The sequence below is a fragment of the Phaethon aethereus genome (genome assembly GCF_964289735.1).
Source record: "Phaethon aethereus genome assembly, chromosome: 3".
Classification (NCBI taxonomy): domain Eukaryota; kingdom Metazoa; phylum Chordata; class Aves; order Phaethontiformes; family Phaethontidae; genus Phaethon; species Phaethon aethereus.
In genome coordinates, this window is record NC_138576.1 from 29900164 (window position 1) to 29924028 (window position 23865).

The window sequence follows — 23865 nt, forward strand, 5'->3', positions numbered from 1 at the left end:
TTTTTAATTTCACTGAGTTGCTCATTTCCTCTTCTGCTTAAAACAAGCCAACACCAACATTAACAAAATTAGAAAATCCATGATAGTTAAGCTGTGGCGTGTATTTATTCAGAGCATTCTGATTAACCAGATAAGAAACCTTTCTTGTCAAAACACATTGTTCTTCAACTGGATTAAGGAGTTTTGCCCTTTTAATGAAGGATTATTATTATTTTAATGAAAGATAAATGAGGGACAACTATTGTCCTTCAAAGAAAGAAACAGCAACCGAAATTGTTATTTCACATTTAATCATTGCAAGTGTGCGACTATTTATGGCGTTCTCCTAAGGTCAGAGACCACGTTTGCAAGCTTTACTTGTAACAGACAATACAAAGCACGCAAAAGGCAACCGATGTTAAACACTTGCATCACTGTCCTTAAAGAGCAGCAGATCGAGATATGTAAAATCAAAACCATTATGCAAGACCCACATTTTTCTTCCCTACTCTAATAACATCTAGGTGCCTGTACGATTATCTGTAGCTAATATAAGAAGCTCACCTTTTCTTGGTTCCACATTTCAGTAAGCTGTACCTTGGAATATGGTCTTACTCAGACACAATTTCTGATGTCAAGAATACGGTTAAAATTGTTTTTCATGAATCTATGATTTATGGTACATTTGCTAGATCTTCTAAATAACTGTAGGTACAATTTAAGAATGATTCATTATTCCTATTGGATTATGATTAAATCAGTAACTGGGTGTCAGAGAATTCGTTTACTGCCTGACGTGGTTGAGCTGCGTTAGCTGAAAGAAGACTGAAGTGCAAAAAGCCAATGGTTCTGACCTATCTCCTTGCTTACAGAGAGACTTAGTCTTTAACTGGCCTTCATGAAACTGTTACATACTCACCAAAGAGATTTACAGCCTTAGAAATCAGGTGAGAACTGACAAGTAACTTAAGATTTTTTTTTTTTCCTATATTTCATTTTAGGTATTTACTATAGGATTATATAAACTCCTTTTATGCTGTTTCATACTAATAAATAGTTTTGCTGAGGTAACTTAGAATTCTGCTGGCACGTATTTTGCTGAGTTATTGTAACTCATGGCCCGTTATTCCCAAATTAGACATCACAAGATTACTTTCAAAGTTTAGCATTAAAAGTAGATGAACACAGACTACAAAATTGTACGGCAAGAGTCGTCATTGGTATTGGTTGAATGAATCATATTCTAAAGCCAATAGTTTGTTGTTTATGGGCTATGCTACTTTGCTGGTAGGATTAGCAAACAAATTGATAAATAAATCTCCCTTGAAATATGAATGCATAAACTTACAATAGTGTTTTGTTGGTTTATTCCTTCACTACTTAAACTTCTAAAATTTCTTTATAAAAACCTTCTCTAGGTAAAGAGAGCTTTTGTTGTTTTTTTTTCAAAATAATAGACTGCTCTTTAATGTAAAGTATGTTTGTTTCAAAAGCAAGGGAATAGATTTTATGTACCACCTGTTCCAGAGAAAAAACTAGACATAAACCCATTATTTTCACAGGGGTTGGGCATGCATTCAACCTATAGAGCACCAATGCACAGGAAGTATAAGAAACATCAAATATATATCAATATATAATTGATATAATTGGTTTCTAGATCTGTGAAGAGTAGGATTAGTGATCTTGACGTGTGTATTGAGAATAGATTGGACCTTCATTGTCTGAGAAGACTTCCTTGTATAGTTGCAGCAGTTCACAGAGGATTTAGCACTTTTAACTGTAAGAAATGCAATCCTGCAGTATTTAGAAAGTCACAGCTTTCCATGCCCCCATCATGGTCTGTTGTTATTTACGATATCGTGTTAAATCGTGGTGCAAGAATGTAGCAAACAGAGAGGACTGGGTGAGGGAAACTAGCCAGTGGATTTTCTTGTTCATAGAGAAAGAACGGGACAGAAAAGTAGAACTCATCCTTTGGGGAATGTGACTCAAACTCTGCAATCAGAATTATTTAACATCTTTGATGAGAGGTTCATACATACTTATATAGGTATTCCCCTTTAGAGAGAATGGGCTAGGTAGTACCCAGCAAGGCAAGATTTTTTCAAGACATAAATAGGAAAGAAATTAAAAGCAAACAAAAATTTCTTCAAAGGGATAAATCCCAAGTAGAGAATAACAAAAAGAATTTGTGTTTTCTTTATTTTTTCTGAAGGAAGGACCTTTATGAAAGGATAGAATATACAGGTGAAGTACTATTTAACACCTTCACCATTCTATCTCTATTTGCTATAAGCCAAAAATTAAAAGCCAGACATTTGTAGAGTCTTTGAAATCAATGCATGGCCCACAAAGCAGAACAATTAGCCCACATAGCTTTTGCCTTTCCAGTTGCTGCAAAAGCTGCAACCATGTGGGGAACACACTGTTTCACAGGGAATTTTTGGCAAACCGTAGAGAATGTCCCCAAGTTCTCCCATCAGAGTCACCCTGGCATTCTAGTCCCTGCTATTAGGAATGTGTCTGCACGTATATTCACCAATGCCTAGATAAAGAGCAGGGTTTTGGTAATGTCCAGCCATGAACTGTTTCTAGAGTGTGGTACATCATCCTGTACGGAATACAGAATGCACTACAGAGCGGTACCTGTGTGTTGAATAACAGAATCACAGAGTGGTTGAGATTGGAAGGGACCCCTGGAGGTCATCTGGTCCAGCCCCCCTGGCTCACAGCAGTTTCACCCTGAACAGGTTGTCCAGGACTATGTCCAGGCGGCGTTTGAATATCTCCAAGAAGGGAGGCTCCTCAGACTCTCTGGGCAATCTGTGCCAGTGCTTGGTCACCGTCACAGCAAAAAAGTGTTTCCTTATGTTCAGACAGAACATTCTGCATATATTAAAAATATATTCACCATGTACAAAATAGACCAGGTTTAGGTATGTGTCAAGTTGGCTAAACCATGTAAGACTGACACCTCTGATGATTTGGTGAGAGTCCTTTATCTCAAACTGTCAATGTTAGAAAGGTTCAGAAAAGTCTAGGTCCTTTCCAATCTGCCTGCACAATAGTGTTAAGTGTTTCTAGCATCCTTAAATGAAAAATGACTAAAATATGTGTGTTAATTAAAAGTCTTCTTCAAGTACAGAAAGTAAAGCTGAAGAAGTTTGAACAACTATGAGTGGAACAGAGATTAGAATGGAAGTTTACATGCAACCCTGTTTGCAATAGTTACTGATATACTTCCTGATGATTAGTACTACTCATCAGATAAGTCACACAGAGAACAACAAGGAGATTTTCCTCTCAACAAGAAATTTACACATGAAAACAACCATGGACACATTCTGTATTCAGCTTTGACTAGTATCAGATAACCTGAAGTTCCAGCATTTCAATCCCCCTTTCCTGCCAAATTTAGGATGGTTGGGGAATGTTCAGGATGAAATCCAGACCTTTGCTTCATCATTTAACATATATTATACATCTATTTGTATCTCTCATCACAGAAGAGGGCAAGGGAGAGAAAAAGTAGTAAAAGAATTAGGAGAGAGTGATTATAATGAGGAAATAAATCTGGGTTTCCTCACTGACTCATACTTACTGAATATATCTTCATTTCAGTGGATTAATTACTCAAATCAAATTGAATTATAAACTCAGTCTAATATAAAACTGCAAAACACAGTAGTTCTTAATTTTTCTGAATTTCAGTCTTTTATAGATCTTTGTCCCAAAATAGCCCTACTTCATTTTCCTCTGTTTATGAGAACTCAAACAAGGCTGGGGAAACATTAAATAACAGTAGCAACTGTTGCTAGATGAGGTGTCATGATCCATCTTGCAAATAATATCCAATATAAAATTTTCTGAAATAATTAGACTGCGGTCTAAACACAGGCTTCAGTGACTTTGAATCTAGGATTCAAAAATTAAGATAAGGTATCACTATAATTCTTTACAAATATATCTGTCACGTTAGGTTATTCTCTGGTACATCAGGGTATGTAATAACCCAGCCTCTGATTTAAGGACCTTCCAACCCTTCAGTCAGCCTAATTAGAGACATTAAATCCTTTTAATGAATACATGACTGCTACAGTATGTATTCGTAAAAGTACGCACACTGTATATGGACTTCCTATATTTTAAAGCACTGCAAAAGATGAGTAGTCTGTGTGGATACTGACTTACACATATCATATACAACTACCAGGTGCACTTTTATAGCATTATAAGTCATATCAAAATGCTTTGTCAAGCATAACATCTTACTTCGCAGTACAGTTGAGGAAATGTTTTCTATATTTAAAATCTAACAAGTCCCTGCGATGACCAAGTTCCGAGAAGCTACTTGAGTTACTGAGCTGACCTTTCAACAAAAACCAGAAAATGAGAAACACAGGCTAAGGTCAGCATTCTCATACTCTGCACACTGTTCAAAAGGCCTCATAAGGCTCATCCAAATGTATCTCGGGCATAGTACAACTGAGCAATCAACAGATGAAGGAAACAATAGGGACAAATATTAAGTACTCTATTTGCAGTTTCTTAGGTAGGACTACTTCAATGAGATATGGACAATTGCTATTCTGCAGCTTGCCTTAGCTGCAGCTAGGCAATGGGACAATAGGATATAAGAAAAGGGGCAGAGTTTCTTTATCCTATGCTACTACCTGTGTGCATGAGTGATTTTTTCAATCAATCAACTCTGCTTTCTGACTCTTTATTTTCTTCTAACACACCCTTACAAACTAGCAAAGGTTATTCATTAATAAGACTTATTTGCTCAAAGTTTAGAGCATGTCAGCAGGTGTTTTGTTGTTCTATAGAAGAAGAAAATGGTTTTGTTGAAGAAAATAATGTTTTTATTACACAGACAAGTGATGGAATTTTCTAAGTTTTAAAAAGAAGCAAAATTATACAAAACATATTGGTTGAGATCCAGAAAGTTTAAAGCCCACAGAAGCAGTTTACTGGATTGAAATGGATATCAAGCAATATACTAATACAAATATATGTGTATGTGTGTAACTTTATAAAATTGAGATAATATTTTTCAGTGTTCAGCAAAAACTAAAATAAGAGAAAATATATCATAATGACAATAATTTAACCTAATGACTAGTTTCCACTACTGTTTATGTCATGTTTTATGACCTTCAAATTTTTGAAATTTGGATGTTTTCCCACGAAAGAAGAGCTAAAAAGTAAGCAGCTAAAGCAGAACAAATAAACTAATATTGTCTTGGTTTGCCATCATAAACGTCCTTCCTCTCACAGTGCACAGTTAAGCTCGCAATCATTGACAAAGTCTTGGTGACTGATAGGTGATGCAACTGGGACCAATGGCCCATAAGAAAACTGAAGTTTGAAGGTAATTACCTTTTTGGAGAAAGCCCAGTATAGTGAATGGCAACCCAGGAAAGGGAGCAGGCTGTCTGTGCTCTGGCCCTGAAGTAAATTAAATAAAGTTCTCCATTATAAGTGTTGACTCTTGGTGGACACTCAGGAAAAGATATCCCTAGTATTAAGCCATTCCTTTTACATGGTATTCATGGGTGCATCCACAAACCTGTTGAGGATGTTGCCCATCACAGGCCTCTTGAGGGAAATTCCAGCTGTGCACTTATTGTTTCATTTATGTATGTCTATATCATATAAGCAACCATATAAGTGGCACTGGGTTGTAACCAGTCAAATGACCAAGCATGTATCTGGCCAGTGAGGTGAGCTGCCGTACTGGAAAGTCCGCAAAGCCAGAAGGTAGGTTAGTACAAACCTGGTTATTCCCTGAGAGCAAATGTGGAGACAGCACCGTGCTCCCTTCCTCCTTTGTTTCCTCTTTCTCACCATCCCCAAACACCAAAAGATCAGAATCTTGGAAAAAGGTCAAACTGTTCAGTAACAGGCACATGAGATTTCTACAGAATATACTATGCATGACCACTAAAGTGTTTTATAGTACCAGGATTGTTAATTCACTTTGCCTTGGCATTGTTCAGCTGGGGTTAAGCATACCTCTCAAATATCAACAAATGATAACCAATAGGCATGGAACATATAATGATGCAGAAGAAAGTTAGATACATCACTCTGCGACATACACATATATCCATTCAAATATTACTGCCAGATGCATCTCTAAACTCACTTCTTACCATCTGTGGCCACAGATATGAAAACTGCATTTCCTTCAGTCAGAAATTTCCTCTGCTCTAAATGAATAAATATATTAAAAAAAGAAGTTTCAGAACATAAATGGTCAAGAGATGCAAGAATGTTTCTGCTTGTTCATGCACCTCTTTTGAATGCTTTTTAAATGTCTGGTTGCATGCAGGATAATTCCTGTTTAGGAATTTTGCCTCCCTGTCACTAAACTGCTGTTACTAGAAAAGGAGACCTGGTTATGGGACCGAGTTCATTAAGTCATTGTATTTGTTAATTGGATATTCCCAAATGGTACTGGGCAACCGGCTCTAGGTGTTCCTGCTTGACCAAGGGGGTTGGACAAAATGACCTCCAGAGGCACCTTCCAACCTCCACCATTCTGTGAAATTCCAATGTCTTTCCCATGCTGAGCTACCTGCAGCTTGTTGGTTACACAGGTATTTCTTCACACAAGTGCAGGGTTGTTTTGTCAAATGCCTTCTAAGAACAGATGTCATTTTGTATACTCTCCTTCCAGCTATTCATGCGCAAAGAGCAAATTGCTTTTCTTCTGTCCTGCTCTCAGAGAAAGAAAATCCCCCCTTTGGTTCTGCTTGTGCTATTTCCCAGTTGCTTGTCAATACGACAAATTGCCCTGTCTTCCTCTCTCCCCTTCATGCCAGTCCTCAAGGTCTTTGAAATCCCTTTCTCTTACCAAAGTAATATTCCATATATTGTCAGTAATGCAACAACCTCTACTTGAACCCTCTTTTCAGTTCCCTAGCAGAGTAAGCAAGTCTCACTTGTTACAGGAAAAGACGGCTGGCCATTTTCACTGTTGACAGCATTCATGAAAAAAAAAAAACAAACCAACAAACAAAAAACCAAAACAGAGAAAAGTTAGCTCTTTCTTTGCACTTTCTTCTCCTTGCATCTCTGGTTACATTTTTATTCCATTTAATTCTTTTGACTCAATTTTATGTCTTTTTATGCCTATTTGCACTCCTGATAACAGAGCAGATGCTACTATAAACAGCAGATAAGAAGGATGTGGAATCAACCAAAATACCAGATTCCTGCTGTCCTTGCTAGTCCTGGTCTTGTCCATGTGTCCCATTGGATATATCTTTGCTGCAGACAATACTACCCATAGGGTAAAGTATAGAGTTTTAGGTGTGTGTTGGAAAAAATCCAAGCTCTGTTCAATTATCAAAGGCACAAACAGCTGCAGAAACAAGGGCAACAGACAGAACTCATGAATGAGTTAGTGAAATGTTTGTCAGAGACAAATAGGTGTTGGCAAAATTGCTTGATCTGCATTTTAAAGGGAAAATTGAAATCACACTTCCATAAACTTGAGAAATTAATTAATGAAGGGATGTTTCTATGTACTGGAGCCACTCTTTTCTTGCAAGAATTCTTGTGGCTCAGAATCAGAGATGATTCTTAACATGACCCTGTTTGTAAATGGCCTGAAGGATTTTTTTTGGATACAACTAATAAGAGGAAGGAAAAAAAAGAAAATAAAAATCTACAAGGCCATTACAGCAAAAGCAGAAGTGACCTTGCATTAACTGTAGGACTAAAAATGATGATTTCTGTTTCTGCATTTGACTTGCTATATGATGCTAGGCAGGTTATTTTAACTTCTGTATCTCAGTTTTCCTGCCTAGGGTACGCCTACTGGAATGTTATGAGAATTGATATATTTGTTCAGCACTTTGAGATCCTTGGATATAACAGGCTACTGCACTGAAGTAGGACATCACACAAAATTAATATGCCACACTGCAAGGCATATCTCATAGGCTGTTTATTTTATTTTTCAGTAACTAAACAAGTCCGTACACATTTGTGGTAAGAGTGTCAACTTCTATATCTTGGATTTTTTGCTTGATCACAAAAAGCAAGGAACATTTTATGAAAAAAAAGTTGAAATTTCATTTTGGAAAATATATCTTACTATTGAAGTTAGTGCATCTTTCTGTGGGTTTATGCATCAGGATGTAAAGTATTCTGTAGGATGAGGGTCAGAAAACTTTGCACCTCAGAAAATTTAACCTTTTCCATCTCAGCACTGACAGTGGATGAATTAATATCAGTCTATGCCTAACTGGGCTGAGAACATCATGTGAATGAACTGTAGCCACTAGCCAGTGATAACACAGCCAAGAGTTTAAAACAGTGTCCTAGTTTCAGCCAGGATACAGTTACTTTTCTTCACAGAAGCTAGTGTGAGGCTATGGTTTGGATTTGGGATGAGAAACTTGATAACGTGATGATGTTTTCAGCTGTTGCTGAGCAGTCAAGGACAGTCCAGCTCCTCGTGCTGGGCTGCCAGCGAGCAGGCTGGGGGTGCACGGGGAGCTGGGAGGGGACACAGCCGGGACAGCTGACCCAGGCAGGCCAAAGGGATATTCCATACCATATGACATCATGCTTGGTATATAAAGCTGGGATGAAGAAGAAGGAAGGGGTGGAGGGACATTCGCAGTGATGACGTCTGTCTTCCCAAGAAACCATTACGTGTGACGGAGCCCTGCTTCCCTGGAGATGGCTGAACACCTGCCTGCCCATGGGGAGTGGTGAATGGATTCCTTGCTTTGCTCTGCTTGTGTGTGCGGCTTTTGCTTTACTTATTAAACTGTCTTTATCTCAGCCAATTAATTTCCTCACTTTTACTCTTCCGATCTCTCCCCCATCCCACTGTGAGGGAGTGAGTGAGTGGTTGAGTGGGGCTTAATTGCCAACTGGGGTTAAACCACGACAACCAGAAAACAGTAATCTGAAAGCTCTTGGCTAACTATCAGTTCCACTTGTTGACAAATATTTCTTTGTGTTGCAAACAAATATTATTTGCATAAGTAGAGACCATCAGTGTTGCATACGACCTTTAAATAGCAAGCAGCTGCAAGGTCTTTCAAATCAAATGGAGTGAGGAGCAAGAGCCATTACTAGCTTCAAACTGTCATAAAAGTTGGGACTGTCTTGGCAACCTAAAAGGGAGAACAAGCTTTCAAAAAGTATTGCCTTTGCAATTTTCTGCTTAGGGATCATGTTGCCATAGGTTTGCCATCAAGACAGTAATATTTCCCAGCCGCCTAAAACTGCTTGTTTCTGGCATACTTGATGGGGATGTGTGTGTCAGCTTGACTAGACTGGGTAGCTCAGGGCCTGTCTCAAGCTTAAGCTTCATCAGGACCAGGAAACTTGAGTTCCTCAATGTGTGCCGAATGAGGGACTTAATAATGCATCTTTAGAGTCAACAAAAAATTGGCTGCTGCTTTACCCTAAAATACTTGGAAAAGGAGGCGGTGCTGATCTATACTTCTTTTACTTCTGTCTGATGAGAAAGGACCTGGAGCCTGGACTCCCTGTTGTAGGGACTTTGTGTGATCAAGGGGCATGAACTGCACACCAGGCTTCCCAGATAGTCCTACAACTGCAAGATTTTTGTGATGTTCCTTCTACCTTGTGGCGGGTTGACCTTGACTAGACACCAGGTGCCCACCAAAACTGTTCTATCACTCCCCCTCCTCAGCTAGACAGGGAAGAGGAAATATAACGAGAAGCTTGTAGGTCAAGATAAAGACAGGGAGAGATCAGTCAGCAGTTATCATGTCGGGCAAAACAGACTCAGCTTGGGGAAACTAATTTATTGACAATCAAATCAGAGTAGGATAATGAGAAATAAAAACTAAATCTTAAAACACCTTCTCTCCACCCCTCCCTTCTTCACAGGTTTAGCTTCGCTCCTGATTTTCTCTCCCTTCTCCCCACAACAACACGGGGGGATGGGGAATGGGGGTTGTTGTCACTTAATCACATGCTGTTTCTGCCACTTCTTCCTCCTCAAGTGGAGGACTTCTCCCACTCTTCCCCTGCTTGAGCGTGGGGTCTCTCCCATGGGAGACAGTCTTCCATGAACTTCTCTAACATGAGTCCTTCCCACAGCCTCCTTTGGGCATCCACCTGCTGTGGCATGGGGTCCTCCCCGGGCTGCAGGTGGAGATCTGCTCCACCATGGAGCTCCATGGGCTGCAGGGGGACAGCTGACCTCACCATAATCTTCACCAGGGGCTGCAGGGGAATCTTTGCTCCCGTACCTGGAGCACCTTCTCCCCCTCCTTCTTCACTGACCTTGGTGTCTGCAGAGTTGTTTCACATATTTTCACTGCTCTCTTTGGCTGCAAATGCTGCATGTCATTTTTTTTCCCCCTTCTTAAATATGTTATCTCAGAGGTGATGATGAGCTTGGCCTTGGCCAGCGGCAGGTCCATTTTGGACCCAGCTGGCATTGGCTCTATCGGACACAGGGGAAGCTTCTAGCAATTTCTCACAGAAGTCACCCCTGCAATCCCCACCACTACAAAAACTTTGCCAAGCAAAACCAATACATACCTCCTAATACAATTTGAATAAGAGACCTTACAGATGGGGACAGTCACCTGGCTTCGAAGAAAGTCAGAGATTTTAGTCCTCGATACATGGTTTATTCCAGTGCCATGCACACTGTATCTTACGCTTGTTCAAAGTGCAAAAATATAAAGCCAATCCCAGCCACACAGGCACTTATTTTAGCCTTTCAGCCACCAACACATTTTGAAAGAAAGTCCTTGAAGAAAAGATTAAGACCTTTAAAACCTGAGTGGAGAAAATCATCTGCTCAGAGGATTTTGTAAAGCTCTGAAACCCTAGAAGAAGAAAAGGAAGAATTTAAAACATTTTTCCTCCATTTATTCAGCTGGCAAGGCTGGTGAGTTAAGGCTGTGTTTAGCTGGAATGCAACCTCTAAGTCAATAAAAATTGTCTCTTCAGGAAACACTGTTCATGGCATTCTGTATTTAAGAAGGAGAATATGCTTTTGGGCTTATGGCTAGCAAGTTAAGCTATAGGCATGAGTATTAAAAAGACTATTCCAGATGATGGCTGCACCTATGCACAGAACCATGTTAAGGCACATAGGCTGTGCCTATGACCAAGAGCCATGTTACAACCTTTATAGCAGTAAGACAGCAAGTCATTCTACAACCAGCTTTAACCTAAATTCTTTCTGTAGTTTGACTATTAAACTTAAATTCTCTGACTTTTGCACCTTTTATTTAGTGCAATTGAGCAGACATGTTTGCTAAAGAAAGTCTAAGAACTTTCTCAGCAGCCCTATAAAAATCCTGTCTAGCAGGACAGGTCAATGAAGACAGCCTAGTTTCTTTGTGTGAGCTGATTTACTTTCCACTTTATTTCAAGTAATTTTTAAGTATTTCAGAATGCTAATGTTCAAAACAAAAATTAAGAAATACTCAGCATCCCCTGAATGGTCAAATAAATCCCTGCAGATCATCAGCCAGACAAACTTATTCATTACAGAAAAGTCTTTATGTAGTTAGCATGCAGATAAATCTGCATTTAGGCAATTTATTAAAAATTAATTATCTTAAGTGCATCCTTAGATACTACTTTATCATTTTCTACCTATGGAGTTGAAAACTCAATCACTGGTGAAGAAAAAAGTAGAGGAGTTAATAATATGCACTTCTATATTTACGTATTGATCTGATTTTTAATTTAAATATTTCAACAAGAATATTAACAAATGCAATAAGTAATAGATATATGCTTTTAAGTAAGAAGAGAAGTTGTTGACAATACTCCCAATACTGAGGCATCTCTATAGTGACTGAGAGAAAAAATGAGAAGTGCAGAGCCAATAAGGCCTGATTAGCAATATTGGCAGCATTGTTTTCCCCAAGATACGCACTCATTAATCTTGGTCTGGTCTAGATTTCGCTCCTAAATGATGGGGTTTCTATGCTTCCTTTGGGAAGCTTGCATGGCTAAATAAATCACAATATTAGGAAGATTATCCAATATTAGAGTAAATGTTAATGCAAGAGAAGACCTAATTTAGCTCATGTTAAAGTTCTTTTTACAATATTACTGCCTGTTGACTTTTTACAGAGTCCTCAATTATTTCTTCTCTGGTAGATATCAATACCCCTGAAATGACATTGTATATTCTTTCACCACCCTCAGCCAAATATTATACTTTTAAATAAATGGGGTTTTGCGCCTTAACCTAAGAAAGACTTGCATATGGTTTTAATCTTTGTGTTCTGGGACATCAGCGGTTTCTACATACACAAGGTTTAAAAGTAAGAGTACAGTGAGGTATTTGATGAATTAAAGATTTAGTATTTCTTACAAAGCTACAGAATTGCTGTTAGGTAGGACACTAACAAATGTTTTAATTTATTCTGTTCTCTGGCCTTTCTTATTGCTTTCTCCAAACTTCTCTCAGATTACAACCTTTCAAAGGCTGAGCTTCAGTCTGGAATAAAGAAAGATACACAACTTTGATTTCATCATAACTGAATGAAAAGGTGTTTACCTCCATGCTGACAGGCAGCTTTAATTTGCCTAGGGAAAACAGAGAGAGAGGTATCTACAGATTTGGAAAAAAGCATTGGACTGACTACTGCTTTTGAAATAAAGGCACTGAAATGTCATTGTCTTCCTTTTGTTCCTTTTGGTTTGGTTTTTTTTTTGGCCTATATTACGTTGCTGTACTCCTACCTTTTTTGTGGTTTATGTTCTGATTTGTCCATTCCACAGATTATGATTGTTTTGGGGCTTTTTTTCTTTGTAATAATTGGTATTTTTCTCAAATTAAACACTTTTTAATTATAAAATGCAACTTTCCTAATACAAGCTTCAAGAATTTATTGCTCTCTTGAGTACTGTCACATTGAATTTCAAATTAGCTACACATTTCACTATAAGCTTGCTTATTATTTCTTTTATTTCATCACCTTTATTTATCATGACTTAAAATGGGTTGAATGACAATGGCTTGCATAAACAATTCCTTGAGCTCAATACACTAAATATAGTATTGCTTAAAATGTACCAGACGATAATATAATCTTCAACTTCTTAACTTTGTCTTTGCATAAAAAGCTTCACATTATTGTCACCTTTGTCACTTCTTTGTTCTAAGAAAAGTTTATTAGCCATTCTCTAACTAGCAATGCTATTACATGTTTCTCCTCTCTTCCCTTCCAAACCCACACTTATGTTTCCAGATTTATTTTATTTTTCAAGTCACTCTTATTTTATCTCTTTCTGACAAATACGCTGCTGAACTAACTCTGTTGGCCTTGGTAGAACTGCTTTTTTTCTGATCTCTCTAGATTTGCCTCATTTAAGTTTCTTCTCTCATGCAAAATGGTAGAAATTGGAAGATGAGCTGGTATGAAAAGAGAGAATAGCTTACCAGATTTTTACAGGGAAAATAATGGAAAATCATTTTATAAGAGCAATGAAGAATTTTTTGTCTTTTGAAAGTATTAGTGAAAAAAAGAAAAGGGTAACAGGTGGGATGCAATTGGTAACTGTCAAATACTTTTAGCAGTCCATGAATATCTAATATTTACAAGCACAAAATTCTCATAAGGACAGCAATGTTGTTTTAGATTTTTTTCTTCTGTTGTAATAAGGTAATTATAATCAAATTAACATAATCTGTAGCTTGAATACAGCTGATCCACTACAAATGCAGAACCTAGCAGGATGGTGATTTTGAATTAGCATGCCAGGGAGTTGAGCACCATGTCCTCTCACCCATTCACCACCTTGTAGCAAGAGATTTATCCTGCCCCTTTTGTGTCCTTTACGAAATCATGTCTTTTGTGTAAGTTATGATCTGGAAAAAACACAGTTAGTTATGGATTGCTGCTTAACTTGTCAAAACAACTCAAGGCAAATGAAGCCTAACCATGATGAAATATTGATCTGCTTCGTCATAGTACAAGCCTATCTATAACCACAGATGAAAACTGAAAAATTATAATTGAATGCCGGAGCTTTGTGCTACTATACAAAGATCAGAGATGGGGTCTCCAACGCACATTTGAATATCTTTACCAGGACAGGATCTTGATTAATATTCTGTCAAGATACTCAGTACCTTTCAGCTATCGTTGGAAGAAACCCTGTCTTCTGCATGACTCAAGTGAAAGGCTCTGAAAGCTTCAGATTTCTGTGTCTGAAACTTAAATACATAAGTCACATTTAGCCATTGCCTAACACAGACCTGCTTCAAGTTTGCTCTACAAGCAGTTCAGTTGTGTTACTCTTTTGTGCTTCAGCTCTGTCAAATTCACAAATTCACAGATGTTTCTTTACCTGTAACCCTATCTGGAATATACTTAAGAAAATATTCTTAGAATACAAATTCCACAGATCCTAGTCATAACCTACTTTCACATAATAAAATATTGTTTAGTGTAAATTTGTAGCACTGTTTCCTCTCCGTAGAGTTTTGGATAAAGGAGTTTGCCCAAAGAATATACTAGCAATTATTTGTTGCAAATTCCTCATTAAAGTAATAACAGTAATAATAAAATAATTGCTGTACTAGACTTCAAACTTTTCCTTATCCTTTGAGTTTAAGGAATGGAAAACATTTTTTGTCTTCTGAAGGCACTGAGGACTAGATCCACAAAGACTTCTTGAAATTAAAGTCTCTCATACTTGAAGGATTCCCTCAGTCCAAGATAGGTGTTCCACCCATTTGCACAGCTGTGAATCTGTGAATGGTAGGCAGATCTTTTGCACATTCCATACTTTTTCTTCCATAAGAGCATTTTGCACCTTAATGAAAACAGTATGCCAATTAGCAAGCTAGTATCAGCAGTATTTGCATTTTTTTAAATAAACCCCAAAAAATAAAAAGGAAAATGAGCTCTGCTAAGATTGTGTTTTGACAGAGCTGTGTGTCCTTTTCTGCTAGATCTTCAAGACTGAAACAGAAACAGAGATTTCAGAGAAGTTAACAAGTTCTTTCAAAAATGTTAAATAAGAGCATAAGAACAGCTTATTCCTCCTTGCATGTCTTATCTTCCAGTCAGAACTCAGCGGGGGAGATAAAAACATACTGACCTCTGTAATAGCTAGAGTGAGAAGGTGTTTCGGTGGAAATAACAACAGCCCCATTTTGGAGCCAAAGCCCATGACGGGTGTGGAACCATATCAGAGTTCAGTCGTAGCTACAGAAATAGTACTCCATGCTACACAGAGTCTTGGATCTCTTCATACCTGCCTGTGAATCTCGTATGCAAAGAAAAACAGTAATGAATATTGATTCAGTGAAAACTCTGGGACTAGTGCCTATACTCTTGCACTTACATGAAGCTGAACTCTACTAGAAAAAAGTCATGCTCTTTGCATACTCTGTGGTGCAAAAATATAGCTTCCAAAACCCAAGACATCCTCTGAGAGCAACATAGTATTCCTCCATGCATGTACTTTTGTTGCTCAAGGTACTTTCTCATCTTAGAAAAGGGGAAAAAAGGGATGGAAGAGGGTATTTTCTCTTTTAATACGTGTGAGGAATCAGAGAAACAGAGAAAAATCTGTGTTGCAGCTGTTCTGCAAAAAGTGCAGAGCCATAACCCTCATATCTGCTGGAGGATGCTGTCAGGAATTGCACAAATGCAAAGCATAATCTTTTTGCCCAATACAGGCCAACAGTAGACACTAGAGATTCAGAGTTCCAACAGTCTTCTACACTGAGTCAAGAAAATTTGTAACAGGGAGAGATTATGTTAACAAACTGTTGTTTACTTTTTCACTGTTGATTCTGGCAGTCAGGAACTTTAATCATGCTGAAACAACAGTGCAGCGATCTAACTGAAACGCAACCAGTAACAGCAAAGAGCATCACTAAAGGATCTTGAGTTAAGGTTGTAGTGGACTGCGTTCAGCCACAGAGCATCAACATTATAGATGATGATGATGACATTTTAGGTGCTGAACATTCAATGGGTTCTTTCCATTGATTTCAGGAGTGCCGGGGTTTTAGACAAGAGCTGTACCTTCACACAAAACAATTGTCACTCTCCAAAAGTACAACCTATCTTGAAAAAAAGGATGTTAGCTCACAGAGAAAAAGTTGGAAGAGGCTCTTGCAGGCCATCTAATCAAATTCCCACTCAGGGCAGGCCCAATTAAATCAGGTTGCCCAGGGTTTTGCCCAGTAAAACTTTGAATGTTTCCAAAGGTGGAGACTTCCCAACCTGTCTGGACAACGTGTTCCAGAGTTTATCAAGTCTCATGGTAAAAAAGAAATTCCAAGCTGTTGGATCAAAATTTTCAGCCTCCAGAAGCTATCCCTCACCAGCAGCACCAGCCCACCAGAAGTTCCTACAAGAAGATACAGCTTCCAGAAGATGTCCTTTGATGTTCAAGCCTGGAAACCACTGTGACAACTGCTAATTAGTTTTCTGGAATCTCGACCTCTGAATGACTCAATTAATAATGAGAAATAGGAAATTAAAGGTGATATTCATGATGCTGGAAAATTCTTTCATGTTCTCATAGTATTTTTTAATTACCTGAGATAATGCTAGAGCAAAAATCTTGCAACTCAATGAAAAGTAAACCACAACAACTGCTTTGAAAACTTGTACTTTTTTTCATTCCCCATTTTATCATACCTGTGATATAGCTTTCTGAGGGAAAGTCAGGGATTCAGATGACTTCAGAAAGTTATAATTATTTAGATATTTGCAACAAACTATCTGTGTTTCTAATTGTCTTCCAGAACAGAAATCCCAGAACATGAATTCAGTCACTGCATAAAGAACCATTTTTATTGTGGTGTTCAGCTAAAGTCTTAGCTATCTGGGGAAAATCCATTCTGTTTGACGGTGGTTGGATCAAATGTCTTTTGAAATCATTAGGTAAAGATATGCATGTAGAAGTGTGTTTGTTTTTAAAGGTAAACTCTTGGAGGCAGGCAATGTTATTCAAAGAGTTTAAAGAATTTTCAAAGCCAGGAATATTCGTACATACCCAGTGATAGGCCTAAAAGGGTGACTTTGTGCTGCAACGTGGCTTGATGTATAACAGGTCTGAAACCGAAGCCATTTATCTATTGTGGCATGACATTCTGCTGAACGAAAAATGTCCACTGAGAAACTAGGCTTCCATAGCTAAATCACCATTCTCTATTAATACATGTAAACAGTGTCTGCAGCAGTGCTTGCTCCCATCCAGTCAGCTCAGATTATGAGAAGCGTGAGCTAGATTTTGTCTGAAACTAACGATGCAAACAGACCATAAGAAACTTTTTCTTTTTTATGTCACACTGAAATTTATGGGACTGTGATTGTGAAAAGTAGAGCTGATGGCTGGCAGGCCTCCCCATGGACCACGATACATGTCACTATCACAAAATTAGAAAAGGAGTGAGCACTTTGCAGAGCTGCTAATTCCCTTGGTAGTGTTTTATTATTTCAAAATAAATGAGACCTATGTTTGGCACCATACTTAACTGTTAATGGTTTATTTGAAAGGTGGCAAAAATATTCATAGTCCTAAATAATTATATAGAAAGTTGTTTGCTAAGATTCTCAAAATTATGGGAAGATAAGGAAATCAAGAACATTTTATTTGTCCACTGAGGCAACACCTCTCCTGTTTGAATGCATAGAATTGCTTGCAGTGTACCCAGGACATGGATTTAAAAACTGTGGCATTACAGCTCATTTGTGAATGGAACAAGGAAGTCAGTATTGTAATTTGCGCAGCATTTAGTGAATTATTGTCATATGTTTACAGTACTGCCTCCCACAGCTCTGCCCCAATCATAATGTTGAATATTGACGCTGGAATTTTTAAAAACTTTTGCCAGCATATTGCTCTAGGGTGAAGAAGTTATATATTCTGGTGCTACAAAAACTGAATTCCAGTTTCTGCGTGGAGTATTGTCTAATTTGCACTTCCTGCATGGATGAAAACACTTGACCTTCAGTCTCTGACCTCCCAGTCTACCTACAAGTACACACAGGGAACAGCAATGCAAGCCCTGGAGCATCTTATTGCTGTAGTACATGATTAGGTAGAAATCAATTCATGTCTGATAGTCTATTTTTTATTATTATTTTGACAGATTGGGAAAATATTTTAACACTGGAGTAAAATGCTACCTTAGCTATGGAACCTTCAGAACAATGCAATTTCTCATGAGTCAGTTTGCTGCCTTTCAGTAACTCTGGACAAAACCATAATAAAATTTTAAGGACTCAATGTACAAAAAATATATTAACAATGGAATGGTATGTAACACTGGTGTAACCTGATGGCGTCAACACAGTAGTAAGAATCAATGACAATAGAGCAAAACTCAGTGTTGGTTGCATCAAAGGTACTGACTTGCAAAGCACAAAAAATTTACTGTCAATGTTTAGAAAGTGCTTGGAGGCTATTCTATAATTTGAAGAAAAGAAATTTTGTGAATAAGTTTAAAGTGTTATAAAGATCTTAGCACAGATTTACAGCCATTTAACACATAGTATTTTTCAAGTCAATTTACTGGTAATTTATGCATAGTATAAGTCAAAATAAAAATTTAAGTTTAGAAAGAGTGAGAACTTTGTAACAATCAATAAAACAGGCTCTCCAGAATCTAGGGAAAAAATAACAAACAAAAATATTTTCACTTTTATTTTATATAGATGTGTCTCCTCTGCTTAAGGATGAAGAAATGATAGTATGTGGAAAAAAAAAACAGTACCTGAAAAAAAATCAAAAAGATGAATCTTGAAGCTCAAAAGAGATGGCACTTAAATCTTTTTTTTTTTTTTAATAATAATTACTCTTGAGATATCTTTACATTCTGTGGTGATCTCAGGGATGTGCATAGCATGAACCACAAGCACGGACTGTGCAGGACTGTGCTTCTTCATTCACGTTGGGCAGGCCCCTCTTGAACTCTGAATCTAGACAAGCCTGAATTTATAAGAAGAGCTAGAAACTTCTTCCTTCTTTTCCTCTGACTCCATTTTTAAAGGAAATGTGAAGATTTGACCTGTATTATTGTGAAGGCAATGCTGATGATAAAATCATTTTTCAATGGATTCCTCACAAATGAGCTTTTGCATCATGTGCAACTGCACTTAAATTTCAGATGGGCACAAGAGTGTCCAAAATAACTACATACACAAGAAAGTAAGATGTGATTTTATTCATTTCTTCTTAATAGTGGAAATGGTAGCTGGAAAAGGAGGGAAAAGGTTTAAGATCTAAGAAGACAGATGTACATTGTCAATGTAGATTCAATCCATTTTTTCCCTGTGGTTCTGCAGCCACCTGCACTGTGTATGGTAGGTTCACTTGAGATCAGAGCCTATGAGCTGAAATCTGGTTCACATTAGTGGTGAAAACTAGATGAAGAGCAAAGGATATTTTCCGAAGGGTCTGCTCCTTATACAAACATAAACATGAGCAAGACCTTACTTTTTGGTTGGTGGATCAAAAAATGCATCCTAAGAGAGTTCAGGTAGATATATCCGTCACTCTGCCAAATTGCACAAATATATTGAAGCTGAATTAAAAAATTACTTAACAGTCTTCATAACTTTTTGAGATACCTTGAATACACACAGAACAAATCAACACCTCCTGAAAGTTTGTGTACATTAACAATGAACCTATTCTGTTTATAAAGAAATCTTTGCACATGCAAACTGAAACTTTAAGCCTAAACTAGTTCTCCTATTAATACAAGATGACAGCTGTCAGTGATGTTTATGAACAGGTAGCAAACTTTGGGAAATATTTTGCTCTTGATGAATTTCCTTTTACCGTAAGATGAGAGAAAGTGATAAAGTATCTTTGGCAGCAAAGGCATAAAGAAGGCAAATAAGCATGTAGTGTGTGTTTTTTTAAATACATATAGATTTTAGAAATAAACATCTGTACTTTCTACCAACTTAGTTGTGTGGCCCCAAATTCAACAACCTATTTTTGTGTTAACCGTGTGTGCATCTAACTATGGTTAAAAATTCTCATTTTTCTTACCCATACAGGTCGGTTTGCAACTATATGGCAATCTGCTGAAAAGTGATATATTTGCCCAAAGCGAACAACAAGAGGTAGTATAATACAAAGTGGTGCTGTACAATGTTCTCTAAGGACAGAGACAATAACTGGAACAATAATGATGAATAGCACAACATTGTATTAACTGAATGTATTTTACCCTTTTATGCTGAATCATGTACAGAGAACAACATAACCACATTTTCTTTCTTTTTCAACTCTTCTAGGAAGGTAACTTTGTGCAAAAAAAAACCCCAAAAAGAAAATAACTGCATGGTATTAACAAATAATATGACAATACTCTGGTAGTAAACCATCACTCTGCTAAGTATGAATGCATTAGGGTTTAATAAAACAGAGGAAGGGTTTTATGTTTGAACCATAGACATCTGTCTGAGTTCCCTCACCTTTGATGACTACCAAGTGCTTCTGAAACTAAATCCTCAGTAAACTTTTCTTCTGAGCTACTTGGGCAAACACAAAAAAATAGCTTAACAGCAATGTATGTATTTCTAGCCTGTTAGATAAGTTGAGAGATAACAGCATCAGCAAGATCGGAAAGAAAATGGACTGGTTACTGCTACAAGTCATGTTATCTCCAGTAACTAAAGGATTAATTATTAATTATCATCCATGTTTGGATGAATACACATGTGCTGCTGTGGTCAAATAGACGCAGAGGGCTGCTGAGCTCTCACTCTCTGGAAATGCTTGGGACACTGAACTGGCTCATTGTTGCTGCTGCTCCTCTACCCTCCATCTGTTTCATCAGCCTGGAAGAGAAGGTGTGCATCCTTCTGGTCTGAGGGGGCTGCTGGAGAATACTGCCTATCAGACACACTGTGCTACCCTGTCATTCTCCTTTACATTTTCCTTTTTATATTCCAATACAATTTTAAAAACATTGTAAAAATTAAAAACTGTGCAGCTTGGTGCTCTTTACTACTGGGATTTATGAATAAGCTGATCTAACATGAAGAATTAATGAATTTCTTTTTTGTTTATGGGTACCTGACTATAGCTCATGACCATCAGTGACCAAAATTGGCAGTGTGCTGCTATGCATGATCAGTCTGTGGGAGACAGATGAACTGCCATTTGTGCTCTTTAGCCTATTTTTGATTCACTGTGGTGTTCCTAAGGAAGCCTGAATGCATTAATTGTTTTTGTTTGATATTGCCCTGTATATAAAATCAGTAGTTTTATTTTCATATGAATTCATCACTGTTTTTAATCTCTGTAGATATTAGATACAGAGAGAACAGTCAAGCTTAAATACATGTTTGAAATAATATTTCTTACAGTTGTATAACCAGTCATGCTCTAAAGTCACAGTACTTGATATTTGATTTTATCAAAGAATCTTACATTTGTATAATTAGCTATATGGCTGAAGTAAGACTTGCAAGGAAAATTTTATTCCTGTGTAATATTTAATGGAGCTGTACATTAGCATTTAGGCAACGATCTTCTGCTGCTCTAGTATAGTGATAACTAGGGAGCACATTTCTACACAAACTTACATACACAGGCATAAGCTAAAGGAAGCACAGGCTAAAGAAATGTGAATCCTTTGACTTTTTCCAAATCCATACTGTTCTCTGAATGAGGAAAAAGAAGTAAATGTTGCTGAATATTTTTTTTTAATTCTAGGTACTGCAATGTTGAATATGAAGGATACTGTTGACACAAATACACACTTTGTTTTTGGGTCAATAACATCCACAGAGAATAATTCTTTATAACTAGTGCTCCTACAGTGTTTGTATGACTTTGCTATAGACTTTGTATGACAACTCACCTGAGGATCCCAGGAGTCCCTGATGAGCCCTCTGGAGCATGGCCCTGCTGGAGCACCAAGGTGGAAACCAGAGGGACATCGCAGTGCATGGAAAGTGTGCTGCCTGTGTGATGTGCACCCAACGCTTCCTACTCCCTGCCCCAACGTGCCCTCCACAAGATCAGAAGGCCTGGGCTCCACCAGCCACCCTCCACCCATACCCTGACACCTGCACATGGGGTGTGAGCCTTCCCAGTCACCATGGATGGGGAGTGTATGGCTTTCACCTGCAGTAGGAAGTCATAATTCTGACTAAGGCATGCCCCAATCCTGTGCTTGTAGGCTGCAAGGGCATGTGAAGACGGAAGTAGTATACAGCACTCCTCCTCATCTTGAGAGATAATTTTGGAAAGGCCACTCACATAACTGCATCTCTGCAGCAAAACTTGACCAGAGGAGGCAGCTGTGAAGTAGGCAGAATGGAGATCATTTCAGGGATGTGTGGCTGTTGCCTACTTTGCCTCAAGGCACACCTCAGCAGAGCCACAGCTACCGTTATTTCTGCCACAGCTGCAGAGGTATGAGTCCTAGGAGGATGGACAAGAATAGCAGACACACGGTGCAGTGCAAAAGCGAAGAAGATATCCTTGCTGGGTGGAGGCTCACACATTGCAGTGTCCCCGACAGCCGTGCACCGGGGATCATGATATTTCGTAAAGGTGAAAAAAAAAAGTGGCCAGCATTGAGTTTGAATAGAACATGTGCTTCTGAAAAATATATGAAAGAAAATTTAAAAAAGTGAGAAACGTTCAAGAAAGGGCTCCCACACTCACAAAGTAACCTTACTGAGAAGAAACAGGGAACTTACAAGGAAAAATAAACTTTCCTTTGAAACTTATGAACAGTAAACACATTTTGATTCAAAAATCTGTTCAAGTGAGGATAAAATTATTTATCTTCTGGCTACAATTGCCCCAAGAGAGGCGATTTCTTTCCCACTCACTCATCACTGCTTCATAGTCAGAGTTGTCTTCTCCAAGCTGTCAGTCACTTTGGTCAGAATGGGCTCTGTGGGAAAGATCTGCTATTTAAAATGCTTGAATTACCCTAGGCTGGTTTGAGATAAACAGAGCAAATGTCCCCCTATTATTTTGGCATTACTAGACCACCTTGCATTCCTTAGGGCAAGCCTCCTTCCTAGTTTCTGTAGCCAATGCCTCTTTCTCAAACACCTTTAATTATAAGGATGTGTATCAAGAGGTGTTGAATCTCTTTTTTCCTTTTAAAAAAAGCCAAGACACTAAAAAATGTTACTTTGTGCTGATACCAATTATTTCTTCCGGTGCTAGTGGGATCTCCTACTTGGAGAGCTGATCTGAGAGCATTGAAATCTACATCCGAACACTCCTCAATTCCTTAATGTGTATGGCATTTCACTATGGGCAAATGACCTTTGGAAAAAAAAAAAAATTGTCCAGGAACAAACTTACTCAGAACAGGCATTTGTTACTGCTGGATGTGGGCATTTAAGACTTGGTTTCTGTAATTTGCATTTTGTTTCAGGTTGCTTAGAGAGAAAGTAAAATAAAGTATGAGGACCAAAGTTGGAAGAAGATAAAAAGACAGTCAGGTTCCAAATATGGGATTTTTTTCTTCCAAATTCCTGTCAACATTAGAATTTTCTTTTTGATACGATTATATTTGTTAAGCCATGAATGGAGTTTATGTGTGTTGAGGCAACTCTTGTTTCTCGGTATCATTTATGAATAAAGGATCTAGAAGGTTAATGCTTATTCCCACCTTGCTCTGATTTGCCACAGAGCTTAGGCAGCAGCTGCAGTGTAATTGGCAGGACAGTATGATTGCTAAAACTGGCAGAAGACCAAGATTTTAGATTCCTAGAAAAAAATTTGTACCAAAATGAAGACAGCAATAGATTTCCAGTGCCTTTGGGTAAAAGGCAGTATTTCACATCTGAGTCACTTTTGAAAGATGTGGTTACACCTTCTGTTTTCCTGAGTGGAAGACCTGGCTCAATACATTTCTCTCTCTCACTGAGGTGAGAGGTCCAG